This window comes from Chiloscyllium plagiosum, unplaced genomic scaffold, assembly GCF_037043375.1.
Source record: "Chiloscyllium plagiosum isolate Xiang-an unplaced genomic scaffold, Cpla_swu_hap1 HiC_scaffold_35, whole genome shotgun sequence".
NCBI classification, from domain to species: Eukaryota; Metazoa; Chordata; class Chondrichthyes; order Orectolobiformes; family Hemiscylliidae; genus Chiloscyllium; species Chiloscyllium plagiosum.
In genome coordinates this window covers 25,508,486-25,529,197 of record NW_028270173.1, presented here as the reverse complement: position 1 = coordinate 25,529,197, position 20,712 = coordinate 25,508,486, and the positions used below count along the sequence as shown (strand labels likewise).

General features: G+C 45.0%; 1 protein-coding gene across 2 annotated transcripts in view; it reads right to left on the bottom strand.

Moving 5' to 3' along the window:
- The window catches only part of LOC122541373 (hepatic and glial cell adhesion molecule-like), a 69,174-nt gene that overhangs the window by 13,530 nt on the left and 34,932 nt on the right, over nt 1–20,712 (bottom strand). The gene's annotated exons all lie outside the window — the stretch shown is intronic.

Below are 20,712 nucleotides of genomic sequence, written 5' to 3'. Positions count from 1 at the left end.
TGGAATCGAACCAGGGTCCCTAGCACTGTGAGGTAGCAGTGCTAACCACTGAGCCACAGTGCCGCTCTAAATCACTCTTCTTGTAAATAGGCCATGTCAAGATAAAGTGAAAAGTGGAGTGTACCAACAGATCCCATGGGTATCGCCAGTGGCCTGCCAATTTGAGTACCCATTATTATTAGTTTCTGAATCCTGCTTCCTAACTAATTCTTGACCCAGTGGACTGCCTCTTTTGTGACAGCACAGGTCTAATTCTCTTCCAGGCAGCTTCTTTGCTCTCTGGAATGAACACTGGACTTTAAGGTGTTCCCTATGGTTACCAGAACAGTTGTAACTAGAAACAGGTTAACCTGTCTTCTGCTTTCATAGTTAGTGTTCACACCAACATCAAAACCAACACCCTTGTTTTAAGACCTGGGATTTGTAATATTTTTGGCAAAGAGCAGGGATATTTGTCCAGCAGCAGAGTGCAACAATGTTGTTGAATGTAATGTACGGGCAAGCAACGAAATGTGAAAAGTCTAATCAAGCCAATTATCATGTACTGGCAAGCACCACAAACTAATTCTAAACAATCCTCAGAATGTTTCAATGCACATCATGAACTATATCAGTACTTCCGAACTTCATCACATTATAGGGAAATGTGTCAACCAACTTTCACGCAGTGACAACTTCCCTGTTTGTCTTTTCATGAAGCTCCATGTGATCTTGACAAGGGAACACAGGGCCTCAGCTAAACTTCCCATTCAATGAAAATTACTTGTGAAAATGCTGCACTTCCTCAGTATTAAAGGTTGCAATTTACCAAATGTCCTTAAGCAGCACCTTCCAAACTTACAAGCACTTCCATCTAGAAAGTCAATGGCAGCAGATACATAGGAACACCTTCAAGTTCCCCTGCAAGACACACACCATCCTAACTTGGAAATGTATTGCTGTTCCTTCACTGTTTCTGGGTCAAAATCCTGGAACTGCCCCAGAATGGCATTGTGGGTCTACTCATAGCATGTGGACTGTGGTGGTTCAAGAAGGCAGCTCACCACCACCTTCTCAAGAGGAACTGGGGACCGACAATAAATGCTGGCCCAGCCAGTGATGCCAATATCCCATGAGTGGAAAAGAATGTACAGCCTGGATCACATGTCAAATCCTTGGAGGTGGTACCTGAACTGGGCATTTTACTTGTTTCTTTAGAGCTGGGTGTAAAGTGTATTCTATGTGGGAAATGAGAAGCAACTTGTGCCTAGTTTTTATGACTTAGCCTTCGTGTCTCCCCAGAACAAACCAAATTGGGTCCACTAAAAAAATTCCTGTTGAAGTTAATATGACAAAATCTAGCTATGCAGGTAGGTTTACTGTAAACAGACTCTCTACATGTTTGTGTACATGTAAACCTGTGTGCCCCCATTGGAAACAGAAAGTCTAAGGGTAGCATTAAAGAGGGTGGTTCATTTAGTACCAGTAGACACGATGGCAGTTTAGTGAATAGATATATAACCCTCTTTGTTGTGAGTTGTTTAGAGTGATATCTCTCCATATTTCACATGAGAGAGCTGGACAATGCAGCAAATGTGATAAGATAAAAGAAAAGCACTGAGTGGGTTCAGGATCTGAAAGAATTACAGGGTAACCTTGATTATCCGAATATTGATTATCTGAATTTCGGATTATCTGAACAAGATCTCAAGGTCCCGAAGCTTGGGTAAACTGTATTAAGCAAACATTCGATTATCCGAACAAAATACTCCCCCACCCGTGTCTTTCGGATCGTCGAGGTTCCTCTGTACATGAAGACAAACACATGGGTTGTGATCATGAGAATTATGCTGCAAATAGTGACTCTGGTCCAGTTATTGTTGTATGGAGAAATCATGGCTGATGGCTCACAGCTGTTGAAGACATATTTGACAACGCTTTTCTCCTCTCACACACTCATTCTTGGACTAATCACAAGAATGCCAAACGCCAAACCAATATTTATACAGCATGAGAGGAGGGTCCTGATGCTGGGTCTGTCGGCTGTAAGTTCCAACGACAAAGATCACGACAAACAACACGCCCTTTTGATTGTTCACAACAAGCAAGGTACACACCGTACCAAACCAGTCTGCTCTTGCACGATGCACAACAAAAGTGTTCAAAATGAGATGCGATTCTGTAAATTGGGCAATTGCAAGATGTCCCCGAGAGGATGAAGAATTACACCAAATTAGGATTGACAGCCAGGCTCTCATAGAACATAGAACATAGAAGAATTCAGCGCAGTACAGGCCCTTCGGCCCTCGATGTTGCGCCGATCCAAGCCCACCTAACCTACACTAGCCCACTATCCTCCATATGCCTAGCCAATGCCCGCTTAAATGCCCATAATGAGGGAGAGTCCACCACTGCTACTGGCAGGGCATTCCATGAACTCACGACTCGCTGAGTAAAGAACCTACCCCTAACATCTGTCCTATACCTACCCCCCCTTAATTTAAAGCTATGCCCCCTTGTAATAGCTGACTCCATACGAGGAAAAAGATTCTCACTGTCGACCCTATCTAAACCCCGAATCATCTTATACACCTCTATCAAGTCACCCCTAAACCTTCTTTTCTCCAATGAAAACAACCCCAAGTGCCTCAGCCTTTCCTCATACGATCTTTCTACCACACCAGGCAACATCCTGGTAAACCTCCTCTGCACCCGTTCCAGTGCCTCCACATCCTTCCTATAGTATGGTGACCAAAACTGCACACAATACTCCAGATGTGGCCGCACCAGAGTCTTATACAACTGCAACATGACCTCAGTACTCCGGAACTCAATTCCTCTACCAATAAAAGCCAGTACGCCATATGCCTTCTTCACCGCACTATTTACCTGGGTGGCAACTTTCAAAGATTTGTGTACATGGACACCAAGATCCCTCTGCTCATCCACACTACCAAGTATCCGACCGTTAGCCCAGTACCCCATCTTTTTATTACTCTTACCAAAGTGAATCACCTCACACTTAGCTACATTGAACTCCATTTGCCACCTTTCTGCCCAGTTCTGCAGCTTATCTATATCCCGCTGTAACCTGCCACATCCTTCCTCACTGTCTACAACTCCTCCGACTTTCGTATCATCCGCAAACTTGCTCACCCAACTTTCTAACCCCTCCTCCAGGTCATTTATAAAAATGACAAACAGCAATGGTCCCAAAACAGATCCTTGCGGAACATCGCTAGTGACGGCACTCCAAGATGAACCTTTGCCATCAACTACTACCCTCTGTCTTCTTCCATCCAGCCAACTGCTAATCCAAACCTCCAACTCACCCTCAATGCCATACCTCCGTATTTTTTGCAGTAGTCTACCATGGGGAACCTTATCAAACGCCTTACTAAAATCCATATACACCACATCTACTGCTTTCCCCTCGTCCACCTCCTTAGTCACCTTCTCAAAGAATTCAATAAGGTTTGTGAGGCACGACCTGCCCTTCACAAAACCATGCTGACTATCCTTGATCACATTATTCCTATCCAGATGTTCATAAATCCTATCCCTTACAATTCTCTCTAAGATTTTGCCCACAACAGAAGTGAGACTCACCGGCCTATAGTTACTAGGGTTATCCCTACTCCCCTTCTTGAACAAGGGAACCACATTTGCTACCCTCCAATCTTCTGGCACTACTCCTGTAGACAACGAGGACATAAAAATCAAGGCCAATGGCTCTGCAATCTCCTCCCTTGCTTCCCAGAGAATCCTAGGATAAATGTCATCAGGCCCAGGGGACTTATCTATTTTCACCCTTTCCAGAATTTCCAACACCTCTTCTCTACATACCTCAAAGCCATCCATTCTACTTAATTGTGACTCAGTACTCACATTGACAACAATGTCCTGTTCCTGATTGAATACTGACGAAAAGTATTCATTCAGTGTCTCCCCAATCTCTTCAGCCTCCACACGCAACTTCCCACTACTATCCTTGACTGGACCTATTCCTACCCTAGTCATTCTTTTATTCCTGACATACCTATAGAAAGCCTTAGGGTTTTCCCTAATCCTACCAACTAAGGACCTTTCATGTCCCCTCCTTGCTGCTCTTAGCTCTCTCTTCAGGTCCTTCCTGGCTACCTTATAACTCTCAATCGCCCCAATTCAACCTTCACGCCTCATCTTTACATAGGCCGCCCTCTTCCATTTAACAAGGGATTCCAATTCCTTATTAAACCACGGCTCCCTCACACGATCCTTTCCTCCCTGCCTGACGGGCACATACTTATCAAGGACACTCAATAGTTGCTCCTTGAACAAGCTCCACATATCAATTACACCCTTGCCTTGAAGCTTACTTTTCCAGGCCACACATCCTAAGTCATGCCTCACAGCATCATAATTTCCCTGCCCCCATCTATAACTCTTGCCCTGTAGTGCACACTTATCCCTCTCCATCACTAGAGTAAAGAGCATAATCCCACATTGTAATCCACCTGCCACTTCTGTGCCCACTCTCCCAGCCTGACCGGGTCCTTCTTCCCAGCCTGACCGGGTCCTCCTCTCAATGTGGCTTAGACTGGAAGCTACATATTAAAACACAGGACCCTGTTCTGTGCAGACAGAAAGAACATATACAGACACCACAGCTGTTTCAACTTTAAACAGATGGTAGCTATTTGCTGGTGCGTTTCTCAGAGCAATACCCTGACCAGAGACAGCCTGCCTGGCTTACAATGTAAACAAAGCTTGGCAGTTAACATTCGATCAGCATCAGTGCGTGTATTTTCCATGTGTCAGAGTCCACTTTCCAACCAATCAGCATTCTTCTCTCATGCTGTCTAAATGATTAGATTACTTACAGTATGGAAACAGGCCCTTCGGCCCAACAAGTCCACACCGACCCTCCAAACAGCAAACCACCCAGACCCATTTCCCTACGTTTACCCCCTTCACCTAACACTACGAGCAATTTAGCACGGCCAGTTCACCTAACCTGCACATTTTTGGACTGTGGGAGGAAACCGGAGCACCTGGAGGAAACCCATACAGACACGGGAAGAATGTGCAAACTCCACACAGACAGTTGCCTGAGGCAGGGATTGAACCCGGGTCTCTGGCGCTGTGAGGCAGCAGTGCGAACCACCAATGTTGGTTTTCTCTTTGAATTGGTACTTTCGTGTTTGATTCTAATGAGTGAAAGACGTAAGACTTGACAAAATGTCTCTTATTCAGCAATACTCAATTTCTATATTACCTGACATCCATTATTGATTCTTTAGGTCAGACTGGGTCCTGTCAGAAACTTCTCCAGCATACTGAGGCTGCTTCACTTCAGAACAGCAATTTGCATTTGAGTTAAATGGGGATTTGTTCAGTTATAGAATCCTCCTGGTACCTCATTGTATGCAAATATAATCTTGCACAAGTAAGAGACACCTGTGGTTTGTTTTCTTAGATAGCATCAAGCTCCAATGTTTGCTTGTTTCTTTGATATGCTACTGTACTGTGTTTGTGATGATATATAAAGATGTTTTTATGAATAACGTATACTTTTGAAATTAAAAAATAGTCCTGTAACTGGCTCCCACAGTTACAGACTTCGAGGCAAGAGGAGGAATATGACAGCCACTGCCCCAAGCACTGTCCATATCTGTGTCTCTCAGCATAATTATAGAGTCATAGAGATATACAGCATGGAAACAGACCCTTCGGTCCAACCTGTCCATGCCGACCAGATATCCCAACCCAATCTAGTCCCATCTGCCAGCACCCAGCCCATATCCCTCCAAACCCTTCCTATTCATATATCCATCCAAATGCCTCTTAAATGTTGCAATTGTACCAGCCTCCACCACATCCTCTGGCAGCTCATTCCATACACGTACCACCCTCTGTGTGAAAAAGTTGCCCCTTAGCTCTCTTTTATATCTTTCCCCTCTCACCCTAAACCTATGCCCTCTAGTTCTGGACACCCCGACCCCAGGGAAAAGACTTTGTCTATTTATCCTATCCATGCCCCTCATAATTTTGTAAACCGCTATAAGGTCACCCCTCAGCCTCCGACGTTCCAGGGAAAACAGCCCCAGCTTGTACAGCCACTCCCTGTAGCTCAGATCCTCCAACCCTGGCAACATCCTTGTAAATCTTTTCTGAATCCTTTCAAGTTTCACAACATCTTTCCGATAGGAAGGAGACCAGAATTGCACGCAATATTCCAACAGTGGCCTAACCAATGCCCTATACAGCTGCAACATGACCTCCCAACTCCTGTACTCAATACTCTGACCAATAAAGGGAAGCATACCAAACGCCTCCTTCACTATCCTATCTACCTGCTTTCAAGGAGCTATGAACCTGCACTCCAAGGTCTCTCTGTTCAGTAACACTCCCTAGGACCTTACCATTAAGTGTAAAAGCCCTGCTAAGATTTGCTTTCCCAAAATGCAGCACCTTGCATTTATCTGAATTAAACTCCATCTGCCACTTCTCAGCCCATTGGCCCATCTGGTCCAGATCCTGTTGTAATCTGAGGTAACTCTCTTCGCTGTCCACTACACCTCCAATTTTGGTGTCATCTGCAAACTTACTAACTGTACCTTTTATACTCGCATCCAAATAATTTATGTAAATGACAAAAAGTAGAGGACCCAGCACCGATCCTTGTGGCACTCCACTGGTCACTGGCCTCCAGTCTGAAAAACTACCCTCCACCACCACCCCCTGTCTTCTACCTTTGAGCCAGTTCTGTATCCAAATGGCTAGTTCTCCCTGTATTCCATGAGATCTAACCTTGCTAATCAGTCTCCCATGGGGAACCTTGTTGATCGCCTTACTGAAGTCCATATAGATCACATCTACTACTCTGCCCTCATCAATCTTCTTTGTCACTTCTTCAAAAAACTCAATCAAGCTTGTGAGACATGCTTTCCCACGCACAAAGCCATGTTGACTATCCTGAATCAGTCCTTGCCTTTCCAAATACATTTACATCCTGTCCCTCAGGATTCCCTCCAATAACTTAGGGCGGCACGGTGGCACAGTGGTTAGCACTGCTGCCTCACAGCACCAGAGACCCGGGTTCAATTCCCGCCTCAGGCGACTGACTGTGTGGAGTTTGCACGTTCTCCCCGTGTCTGCGTGGGTTTCCTCTGGGTGCTCCGGTTTCCTCCCACAGTCCAAAAGATGTGCAGGTCAGGTGAATTGGCCATGCTAAATTGCCCGTAGTGTTAGGTAAGGGGTAAATGTAGGGGTATGGGTGGGTTGCGCTTCGGAGGGGCGGTGTGGACTTGTTGGGCCGAAGGGCCTGTTTCCACACTGTAAGTAATCTAATCTAAACTTGCCCACCACCGAGGTCAGGCTCACCGGTCTATAGTTCCCTGGCTTGTCTTTACCGCCCTTCTTAAACAGTGGCACCACGTTTGCCAACCTCCAGTCTTCTGGCACCTCACCTGTGACTATTGATGATACAAATATCTCAGCAAGAGGCCCAGCAATTACTTCTCTAGCTTCCCACATAGTTCTCGGGTACACCTGATCAGGTCCTGGCGATTTATCCACCTTTAACCATTTCAAGACATCCAGCACTTCCTCCTCTATAATCTGGACATTTTGCAAGATGTCACCATCTATTTCCCTACAGTCTATATCTTCCACATTAAATACTAATGAAAAATATTCATTTAGTATCTCTCCCATTTTCTGTGGCTCCACACAAAGGCCACCTTGCTGATCTTTGAGGGGCCCTATTCTCTCCCTAGTTATCCTTTTGTCCTTAATATATTTGTAAAAACTCTTTGGATTCTCCTTACAATCTCAATAAGGTGATCATCCCTTTCTTATTTCTCAGTTCCACCCAAATAACTTCCCTGGATGTATTTCCGGGAATATCCTCCCTCAGCACAGCTGTATTGCTATCCCTTATCAAAAATGCCACTCCCCCTCCTCTCTTGCCTCCCTTTCTATCCTTCCTGTAGCATTTGTATCCTGGAACATTAAGCTGCCAGTCTGCCCATCCCTGAGCCATGTTTCCCTAATTGCTATGATATCCCAGTCCCATGTTCCTAACCATGCCCTGAGTTCATCTGCCTTCCCTGTTAGGCCCCTTGCAGTGAAATAAATGTAGTTTAATTTATTAATCCTACCTTGTCTCTGCCTGCCCTGACTGTTTGACTCACTTCTGTTCTCAGCTGTACCCATCTCAGATCGATCTCTATCTTCACTATCTCCCTGGGTCCCACCTCCCCGGGTCCCACCCCCCCCCCCCCCCCCCCCCGCCCACCTTACTAGTTTAAATCCTCCCGAGCAGTTCGAGCAAATTTCCCTGCCAGTATATTAGTCCCCTTCCAATTTAGGTGCAATCCGTCCTTCTTGTACAGGTCATCTCTACCCCAAAAGAGATTCCAATGATCCAACAATGTGAATCCTTCTCCCATACACCAGCTCCTCAGCCATGCATTCACCTGCTCTATCCTCCTATTCCAGCCCTCACTAGCTCGTAGCACTGGGAGTAATCCAGGTATTACTACCCTTGAGGACCTCCTTTTTAAATTTCTATCTAACTCTCTGTAATCTCCCTTCAGAATCTCAACCTTTTCCCTTCCAATGTCGTTGGTTCCAATGTGGACAATGACCTCCTGCTGGCCCCTCTCCCCCATGAGAACATTCTGCACCCTCTCTGAGACATCCTTGATCCTGGCACCAGGGAAACAACACACCATTCTGATTTTTCTCTGCTGGCCACAGAAATGTCTGTCTGTACCTTTGACTATAGAATCCCCTAACACAATTGATCTCTTGGAAGCCGACATACCCCTCGTTGCATTCGAGCTAGTCTCAATACCAGAAACTTGGCTGTTCGTGCTACGTTCCCCTGAGAATCTATCACGCCCTACATTTTCCAAAACAGCATACCTGTTTGAAATGGGTATATCCACAAAAGACTCCTGCACTAGCTGCCTACCTCTCTTACCCTTCCTGGGGTTAACCCATCTATGTGACACTATCTTAGACTTTCCCCACCTTCCTATAACTGCCATCCATCACATACTGTTGCTGTTGCAAATTCCTCATCGCTTCTATCTGTCTCTCCAACCGATCCACTCGATCTAATAAGATTCGCATCCAACAGCATTTATGGCAGATATAATCCGCAGTAACCCTTAAGCTCTCTTTAAACTCCCACATCTGACAAGACCCTGGAATTCATTAAATCAGAGGAGGCTAAGACGTAACCTTGTCGAGCTTTATAAAATCATGAGGGACGTGAATAGGGTGAATAGCCAAGGTCCTTTTCCCCAAGGTATGGGAGTCTAAAACTAGAGGGCACAGGTTTAAGGTGAGTGGGTGAAATTTAAAAGTGACCTAAGCGGCAACATTTTCCCACAGACAGTGTATGGAACCAGCTGCCAGAGGAAGTGGTACAATTACAACTTTTGAAAGGCATTTGGATGGGCACATGGATAGGAAAGATTTAGAGGAACGTGGGCCAAACACAGGCAAACGAGACTAGTTCAGTTTCGGAAAGGGATTCTATGGATTCTATGAAACCTAGTTGATATGAGACGAGTTGGGCCGAAGGGCTGTTTCCATGTTGTATGACTCTATGGCTTTTCTGCAAAACAAAAGTCAGTGACTGCGAATGCTACAATGTCAGTTCATAGAGGTGTTACGGTGCAGAATGAGACCATTCGGCCCATCTTGATTGCACTGGCTCTTGAATTGAGCACATTACCTTCTGCCAGTTTCCTGCTTTCTCCGCATACCCTTGCACATTATCTCCATTTAAATAACCATCCAACGCCCCCTTAATAGAAACATAGAAGTGGGCAGTAGACCATTCAGCTCTCTCAGCCTGTTCTGCCATCCAGCATATCAGAGCTGATTACCCAATTCAGTAGCTTGTTCCCGCTTTCTCCCTGTAATCTTTTATCCTTTTTAGCCCTAAGAGGCACAGAATCATAAAATCATGCTGCTATTCAGCCCATCACATTTGTACCAACAAAAAAAACTACTCCAAATCTACACTATATCTCAATCATTTCTCAAAATATTTAATGTCGTGGCCTCAACCACTTTCTGTGGCAGAGAATTCCATAGGCTCACCACTCTCTGGGTGAAGACATTTTTCCTCATTTCTATCCTAAATGGCCTACCCCAAATCCTCAGATGGTGATCCCTGGTTTTAAACTCCATCATGAAAATCCTTCCTGCATCTACCCTGTCTGATCAATCCCATCTAGATGTTTCCCAATAACTTGACTTAAAGTTAAATGTAAATGGATTCTTATGACTTAGAACTTCCCAGAGTTTGTGTCTATGAGAATGTTTCATTGTGATCGGCTGTTACAGATGACATTTTTAATTCTTGCACAGGAATGATGTGGGTATTGCTGGTAATTATTCCCTCTGCCTTAATTGTCCTGGAATTGAGCGGCTGTTTCATCAGGCAGTTAAGAGTCAACCACATTGCAGTGGGTCTAGACTCTGGCAAAGGCCAGGCTGAGTACAATGGCAATAAAGGAACACCATGAACAAGACAGGATTTTCTGTCAACGAAATTCTGGTCTCCCTCCTATCGGCAGGATGTTGTGAAACTTGAAAAGGTTCAGAAAGGATTTACAAGAATGTTGCCAGGGTTTGAGGATTTGTGCATCTAGGGAGAGGCTAAATAGGCTAGGGCTGTTTTCCCTGGAGCATTGGAAGCTGAGGGGTGACCTTATAGAGATGTATAAAATCATGAGGGGGCATGGATAGTGTAAATAGAAAAAGTCTTTTCCCTGGGGTGGGGGAATCCAGAACTACAGGGCATAGGTTTAGGGTGAGAGGGGAAAGATATAAAAGAGACCTAAGGGGCAACATTTTTACGCAGAGGACGGTGCGTGTATGGAATGAACTGCTAGAGGAAGTGGTGGAGGCTGGTACAATTACAGCATTTAAAAGGCATCTGGATGGATACGTGAATAGGAAGGGTTTGGAAGGATATAGGGCAAGTGCTGACAAATGGGACTAGATTAGGTTAGGATATCTGGTCAGCATGGACGAGTTGGACTGAGCGGAATCAAACCTGGGACCCTGGTGCTGTGAAGCAGCAATGCTAACCACTGAGCTACCGTTAAGGTTAAGAACATTCATTGTGTAACAGCACTTGGCTTAATCTTTACGATTGACACTCGCTGATTGTAACGGTCACTCAATCAATATATATGTTGCCTTATCTGGATGCTCCTCTCTGTAAAATGATTATATAATTCATTAAGGCACTGCTGTTTGAGAGGGAAGACTATGAACTCATGTCCCTGTGCACATGGGTGATTGTTCTCTCTCCCTCCAGGGCCTGGAATAAAGATGAAGGAGGCAAAACCACACTGTGTCTCTGAGCATTTTGCTTCGACTGAGGGTGGAACGGGATGACCGTCCTATTAACGCAGGAATCCATCTGGTAAAGTTTTGCTGCATTCGCTCCATATCTTTCCTCAGAGAAGGAGACCAAAACAGCACACTAGTGTGGTCTCATCAGTGCACTATACAATTGCAGCAAGACAGCCCTGCTCCTGTACTGAATCCTTTTGCCATGAAGGCCAAAATGCCATTTTCCTTCTTCACCACCAACTGTATAATGCACACTGACTTTCAGTGACTGAGTGCCAAAGACACCAGGCCTCATTCCACCTCGCCTTTCCTAAACTGTCATCATTCAGATAATAATCTGCCTTCCTGATTTTCCTACCAAAGTGGTAACCTGTCATTTGTGCACATGAAACATCATCTGCATAGATTTGCCCACTCACTCTCACTCGACTTGTTCAAATCACACTGTGGCATCTCTGCGTCCCCCTCACAGCACGCCCTTCCAATCGGCTTTGTGTTGCCTGGAGATATCACACTTAGTTTTTGCATCTAAATCATTAATAATGAGTTTAAGGTAATGAGCTGTCAGAAGCAGCAGGAAGCACTTATCGGGAATGTGATAGGGAGAAAGACAGATTGATAAAATCCCTGGTGCAGGCTGAGTCATTGAGATTTAAATGGAGAGGACAGCTGGTATGGGGGAGGGGTAGCTGGTTGCTATGATCCACTTCTGACTTCCACTTCCACAAAAGTCAGTGTGGAGAGAGAATTGAGGAACAAATACACACAGCCATCTGCAAACTGAGATGGAATATTGGTTGTGCATTATCAACGTACAGGAGTTCCCGATTTATAAACACCACATCATACAGGGGAGTAATTTTAAATATCCAACATACGAACATTTCGAGTACTCACAAACAGCTACTTCATTTGGTCCCACATTGTCAACACATCGACTTGTGAACGGAAGCCATTTCCAACCCACAGATTGTCTGTACATAAATTAAACCGATACTGAATAACGTGTCAGCTAATATTCATGTCCATCTAATGTATAGGACCATCAAGGAATGACATCACCTTTTATTCTGCTCCTCTTATGGATCCAAATGATGTGAGTTACGTGAAGAAAGAAATAAAGCTAACTCTAGCACTTAGTTTTTCTCATTTTCTTTTCTCGTGATCTGTAACTTATTACAGATAGAGTCATAGAGATGTACAGTATGGAAACAGACCCTTCGGTCCAACTCGTCCATACTGACTAGATATTCTAAATTAATCTAACCCAATTACCAGCATTCCGTCCATATCTCTTGAAACCCTTCCTATTCATGAGAAATGTGACAGAAAGCAAAGAAAAAAAACAATCATTTTGCACCATCTGGCTAGGTCCAGGTTTATGCCCCACATTATTTTAGTTCTTTTTTTTTTAGATTAGATTATTTACAGTGTGGAAACAGGCCCTTCGGCCCAACAAGTCCACACCGACCCACCCAGACCCATTCCCCTACACCTAACACTACAGGCAATTTAGCATGGCCAATTCACCTAACCTGCACATTTTTTGGACTGTGGGAGGAAACCCACGCAGACACGGGGAGAACATGCAAACTCCACACAGAGAGTCGCCTGAGGCGGGAATTGAACCTGGGTCTCTGGCGCTGTGAGGCAGCAGTGCTAACCACTGTGCCACCGTGCCGCATTACAGAAGCTTTACATTTTTGTGAGCCATATTTGATTTCACTTGAATAATTATTGTCACATGTACTGAGATACAAAAGCTTAGTTAGAAACATGTTGGTACGTGTTACCGAAAATAAGCCCTTTCAAAGATCTGGGAAAGCTTTAATTACAGAGTGTAATATGTATTCCATTGCTCTATATTTAACTTTACTAATATCTTTGCCGTCAACAAGATGATATAGTCTGGGATGATTAAGGGAGGGCAGGGCAACTGTCTATCTTCAGTGTTGAATTATTATTCCATAGGATGGTAAAACACCCTCCCCAACCCCTGGCTTAACCATTCTACAAATATTCTCTCTGCCTGCACTGTGTGACCCCAATTCATCATTTTATATATTTCCAGAAGATTCAAATATCTCTCTTCTAGACAATACCATTCCCAGCAACAGCAAACTCTCCTAATGCTTGTTTTTTTTTAGTTCCTGACTATTACTTCTAAACTCTTATTTATCATTCGTGTAAAACTGACCAGTCTGTACTTAGTTGGAATATCCTCACATACTTTCTTGAATGAGTGTGTCATTTTCCAAAACTCTTTGCACACGGTACCAGATTTGCTGAGATACATCAGCAATTTCTGCTTTTGCTAGTTTTAGATTTGTAGCGTATGCAGTTCTTTTTTTAGTACAGTCATAGAGTTACAGTGATGTACAGGAACCAGTACCTTCGGTCCAATTCATCCACACTGACCAGATATCCTAAATAAATTGAGTCCCATTTGCAACACTTCCGGGTGGTCTGAAACCTGCTGATCTTCCAGCTGAAGGAGTTGACCCCGACTGAGTGTTGCAGACTGACACATTCCAAGGTCCAGGACTACGTGTTGAGGGATGCGCTGAAGCTTGGGGCAGCTGCCGCCATGGCGCGGTGGGGAAAGACCACTGTGTAAAGTCTGCCTGCCTAACGAAGAACAGGGGGCCCATGCAGTCATTTGGGCTCTGCAGACGCCTCAGCTAATCATATGGGCATATGATTGAAAAATGTATAGACCTGTATAAAAATGATAAATTCTGATCTCTGTATGTACATGTTTACATATGTATGGCATGACCAACTGTACAGACCATCAAATTATTTTATGAATAAAGTATATTTTTGAAATAAAAAAAACACTTCCTATTCATATACCCATCAAGATGCTTTTTACGGTAGCACAGTGGTTAGCACTGCTGCTTCACACTGCCAGAGACCCGGGTTCAATTCCCACCTCAGGCAACTGTCTGTGTGGAGTTTGCACATTCTCCCCGTGTCTGCGTGGGTTTCCTCCGGGTGCTCCGGTTGCCTCCCACAGTCCAAAAATGTGCAGGTTAGGTGAATTGGCCATGCTAAATTGCCCGTAGTGTTAGGCGAATGGGGTAAATGTAGGGGAATGGGTCTGGGTGGGTTGCTCCTCAGAGGGTCGGTTGGGCCGAAGGGCCTGTTTCTACACTGGAGGGAATCTAATCTAAAAAAAACTGTTGTAATTGTAGCGGCTTCTACCACATTCTCTGGCAGCTCATTCCATATTCACACCATCTTCTGCATGAAAATGTTACCCTTTAGGTCCCTTTTAAATCTTTCCTCTCTCACCTTAAAACTATGCCCTCTAATTCTGGACTCCCCCACCCTGAGGAAAAGACTTTGTCTATTTATCCTATCCATGCCTCTCATGGTTTTATAAACCTCTGTAAGGTCACACCTCAGCCTCCGGCTCTCCAGGGAAAACAGCCCCAGCCTATTCAGCCTCTCCCTATACCTCAAACCTTCCAACCTTATTAACATCCTTGTAAATCTTTTCTGAACCCTTTCAAGTTTCAGTTTACACTCATACTCTGCTCAATACGCCCAGGCACCTGCATTCCTGGTCACATCTGGTATGACAGTGTGTACACTATTAAAACCCAGCTTTCAACGTCACTGCGTGCACGGAATTATTTTTGCACATTTGATGGTAAACCCATTTTGCACTCTGACTTGATCCGAAACCTCGACATGACATCAAAGACTGAACAGAGCATTTTTTTGTAGGCTTGGTGAGAGCCTGCTCCTATTGATGAGAGCCCCTTGCCAACGGCAATTTTGTGGCAGACTGAGTAACTAGGCAAGCCCCCATAACAGCTCCCACCTCGATAAAACTCTCAATGCCCAACTCCATTACTAATAGTGTTGATCTCACTATCTTGCAGGCAATGTCCGACACCTTCACAGTCATAGTTGCCTGGCACCAACAGGGGGAGCCTGTGCTGACTCCCACTCTTTGGGCTCAGCAGGCCTCTATCAAATTGGGCTGACGACAAGCCCCACCCTCATGGTGTTCCCTGATCTCCAGTTGCTTGTGCGCCCTTGATCATGGATCCCTATAAAATTCTAAAAGGACAAGACAGGGCAAATGCAGGAAGGATGCTCCCAATGACCGGGGAGTCCAGAGCCAGAGCCAGGGGTCACAGTCCACATTTTGGACTGAGATGAGGAGACATTTCTTCACCCAGAGAGTGGAGCCTGTGGAGTTCTCCACCACAGAAAGCAGCTGAGGCCAAAACATTGAATGTTTTCAAAAAAAGAGTTAGATATGCTTCTTAGGGCAAGAGTGATTATGGAGATAAAGTTGGAATGTGGCTCTAAATCTCAGCCATGATCATAGTGAATAACAGAACAGTCTCGAAGGCCTGAATAGTCTATTCTGTTCCTATTTTCTATGTTTCTACAGACTCGCTCAACTGGGGGACATTATTTGGCAAAAGTTACCCAAGAGAAAATCTGAATTGTGGCTGGTATCAGGCTGAAAAGCAGATACAGAGCTGGCTCCATCGACTCCAGCATAAATCCTATGAACTGGGCACCGATACAGTAGGCACCTCCCCCTGATGGGCCTTGGGCACCCACCCAGATAGATCCTACCCTATGGCCTCTTGCCAATTCTCGGCCTATGTTTTCCTAATGCAGGTACTTAAGATGTCATCTTGTGTGGCGACATTACAAAGTTTCCATTCCATTCCTGTACTTGAGGACACGTGACAATAAAATCTAAATATAAGTCTAAATCAAGATACTGACATTCCAAACCTCCCCCAGTTTAAAAATAAATGTCCTCACTAAAGCCAAGCTATGACCTGCCTGAGGTGTTCTGCAGGTGGGAATTGCTATTCCAGGTTGACAGTGACCAGGGCTCCCACTTCACCAGAAATGTCTTCTTTGAAGTGCCAAATGAAAATTGGTTATAGGCTGCATGTGACACACCAACCCCACTCATCGGGGCGGTGGAAAGGGGCAACTGAACGTCCGAATTGAAAAATTTCCAAGAGAATTTTCCCACACAATGGGTCAACATTCTACCCATGTGGCTAATAGCCCACATAACACCACCTGCTTAGCAAGCTATGATGGAGCTGGCAGGTGAGAATCCTTACCTACTTCCTCATTCACCTGTGGCCCTGCTACTGCAGGGCATGGTCAACCAAAGATAGTTAAAATCATAGGAGACTCTATCGAGGAAGGTTGTGGCCTATTGGTATTATTACTGGACTGTTAATTCACATGTCCAGTTATTGATCCCGAGTCTTGGGTTTGAACACTGTCAAAGCACAATTTGAATTTAACTTTTGTAAATATATTTATTAGCAAAAAAAAAATCTTTTTTGACTTTATAAAAGTATAAAGTTATAAAAAAAACAGTATAATAAAAAAATGCAAATTACGATACAACTACTGTCTACTAAGTATTAACCTACCCTATGAAACAAAACAAAACCAAACACTGTGCAAAACAACACCAATAAATAAGTAAGTGACTTAAAAAAAAACAAAAAAACACAAAATAACAGTGCTCGGTGCAAAGCTCCTCAACAAAACACAGGAGCGTTGTATATATACCCATATTCACTCAGGAGTCCCCCTTCCAGGGTCCAGTTCTCAGCAAACCTAACATCCTGGTTAAATGAATGCCCTAGTTACAATAGCAGACAAATCTGTATCCAAATAACTCAAAAATGTCTTAAGTTCACCTGGACCATCTCTGACACCTCTATCCCCTTCCTGGGCCTTTCCATTTCCATCAACGGTGACTGACTCAACACTGACATTTTCTGCAAACCCACTGACTCCCACAGCTACCTAGACTACACCTCCTCCCACCCTGCCTCCTGCAAAAATGCTATCCCTTATTCCCAATTCCTCCACCTCCGCCGCATCTGCTCCCAGGAGGACCAGACCACAGAATACACCAGATGGCCTCCTTCTTTAAAGACTGTAATTTCCTCTCCCATGTGGTAGAAGTCCTCCAGTGCATCTCATCCACTTCCCACACCTCCACCCTCAAACCACAACAAGGACAGGACCCCCTTGGTCCTCACTTTCCACCCCACCAACTCCAGTATACATTGCATCATCCTCCACCACTTCCGCCACTTACAAACGAACTCCACCACCAAAGATATATTTCCCTCCCTACCCCTATCCGCTTTCTGTAAAGACCATTCCCTTCACGATTATCTCCTCAGGTCTATGCCCCCCAACATACCACCCTCCCCTCCCACCACCTTCCCCTGCCACCGCAGGAATTGCAAAACCTGCATCTACATCTCCTCCCTCACCTCCGTCCAAGGCCCCAAAGGAGCCTTCCACATCCACCAAAGTTTCACCTACACTTCCACGCATGTCATTTACTGTATCTGTTGCTCCCGATGCGGTCTCCTCAACATTGGGGAGACAGGACGCCTACTTGCAGAGCGTTTCAGAGCACATCTCCAGGACAATCATACCGATCAACTCCCCCTCCCACTCTGCCGAGGACATGCAGGTCCTGGGCCTCCCCCATTGCCACTCCCTTACCACCTGACGCCTGGAGGAAGTACACCTCATCTTCCACCTCAGGATCCTCCAACCCCATGACATCAATGCAGATTTCAACAGTTTTTTCATTTCTCCTTCTCCACCTTACCTCAGTTCCAACTTTCCAGCTCAGCAATGTCCTCATGACCTGTCCCATCTGTCAATCTTCCTTCCCACCTGTCTGTACCATCCTCCCCTCTGACCTATCACCTTTACCCCACCTCCATCCAACTATGGTGGCACAGTGGTTAGCACTGCTACCTCACAGCACCAGGGTCCCATGTTCGATTCTAGCCTTGGGCGACTCTCTTTGTGGAGTTTGCACATTCTCCCTGTGCCTGCATGGGTTTCCTCCCACAGTCCAAAGATGTTCAGGTCAGGTGAATTGACTATGCTAAATTGCCCAAAATGTTAGCTGCATTAGTCAGAGGGAAACCGGTCTGGATGGGTTACCCTTCAGAGGGTCAGCGTGGACTGGTTGGGCCGAAGGGCCTGCTTCCTCGCTGTAGGGAATCTAATCTATTGCACTCTCAGCTACCTTCTCCCCAGCTCCACCCCCCCTCCCATTTATCTCTCCAACCCTGAGGCTCATTCCTGATGAAGGGCTTTTGCCCGAAACGTCGATTTTCCTGCTCCTCGGATGCTGCCTGATCTGCTGAGCCAATCCAGCACCACACTCTTGACTCAAATCTCCAACATCTGCAGTACTGACTTTCGCTTTATAAAAAAAGGTCTGTTGTATGGTGCACCATATTTGTGAGAAAATCCAAGGGAATGTGCTCCATCATTAATTTTCGCCATCCCAGCAAACCCGGCAGGTTCTCAGACACCCAATTCACCACAATACTCTTCCGTGCACAGTAAGTAAGAATATTGAATTGTTTCTTTCCACACCCGTCTAAAGATGATAAATTTGGAAGACCTAGAAGGAGAGATGTCAGGTCTACTTTAACTTCGGTCCTCCCTATCTCTCCCGCCATAGCGCTCCAATAAACGCAGAGCCTGTGGCATGTTCAGAAACAATGGGTAAGAGTACCTACACTTACTTTACATTTGGGGCACATTGGAAATGCCCCTTTTTTAAACTTTGCCAGATGGTCTGATGCCAAATGAACTCTGTGCAGAACTTTTAACTGCATATGTCCTATTACAGATTGAGATCTTATGCACATTCTCCCATATGTCCTCCCATGTTTCAGAAGAGATCTCCACTCCAAGCTCTTGCTCCCAGACTTCACGTAACTGGTTAATATCCTGCCAGGCCCTGCCATCCAGCAAGCGATAGAGGGCACTAACCGAAAAGGTATTGTGGCATGTAGCAACAACCTCTCTGTATCAGGCCAATAGGGCTTAGTGAGAAGTGTAGTCTTCTTCTGAATGAAATCCCTAACCTGAAGAAAATGGAAAGGATCTCTCCTGGGCAGTCCGTATTTGCAGCTCTATGGACATCATAACCTCCCCCCTCAAACAAGTCTCCCAAACTAGAAAATCCTCTCCATGCACATTGTTTGAAGCCTGAATCCATCATCCCTGATCGGAATCCCGGCATACCAACTATGGAGGTGAGTGGCGAAGTCTTGGATAAGCAACCCTCACCATACTAATGACAATGGGGTTCCGGCAGTGGTCCAGAACTGTCCTCATCTTATCCATGAACAACAGGTTAATAAAGAGGGCACTTTGCCTGGGAGGCCTCAATATCCAGCCATATTGAGCCTGCAGCGTTACCTGCTCATTTGCAGACAAAGGACAGCAGGGAACTCAATTGATACCTCCTGATGTCTGGGAAATCAACTCCTCCCCATCCTGGAGGCAACCGCAATTTAGTAAGTTTGATGAGGGGCCTCCCATGACGCCAGACAAAGGAACCAAACCAACCCATAAGTTTCCGCAACGTTGACCTGGGAAACACTACAGGAAGCATACTCATGGGATAAAGCAAACGAGGAAGGACATTCATGTTAATAAGGGCTCCTTGGCCCAAAAACAAAATTGGAAGAGCCTCCCATCTCTGAAGAGATCCTGCCTAATATTGTTGAGCAGGTGAACAAAGTTAAGTCCAAAATAACCGATCAAACATGGGGGTAATAAAAAATACCTCGGTATCAGAAACCCACCCATGACCACTTAAAGGGAAAATTAGGGCTACCTTCAACCTCTGGGGGACCTTAAGGAAGTGCCAAAGGCACAGCCTCCGACTTTGCAAAGTTGATATTATATTCTGAAATAGCCCCAAATGAATTGATACATTGTATCAGATGGGGTGCAGAAGTCATTGGGTTTGATAAAAACAACCACATTGGCAGCATTCCGTCCCTCCGGAACTGTGGCCATCCAAATACCTGAAACATTACGGTCAACTGGAAAGTGTGAGTGAATTCCTGGCCAATAGCCTAGTGTAGGGACAGCTGGGGAAGCTGGAATGAAAATGAAAACTAAGTAAAGCAGGCCTGACAAAAGGAAGGGAGGGAAAGGAAAGGCAGCCTGGAAGGTTGAATCGGAGCAGCAGAAAATGCTGACAGAAATTGGGTGGATATAGAAAGTCCCCAACAGCACAATAAGATCTGAAAATTTCCGTACTGTTCACCTCTATGACTGTATAACTCTAGCTGGGATCATTCCATCAGATTGAGGGAGCAATCAGTGTTCAGGATAAAGGAGGGACAGAAAGAAAACATATCGAAAACTATTGCTGGCTCCATTTATTACAGCTACACGTTTGTCCAAATCTTGGCTGGATGTAGGGACATGAAGGACAATTGGATTTCATCCTTTATAAATTACAATATAATTTATGAATGGCTCACTAGTTATACAAAACAAAACACA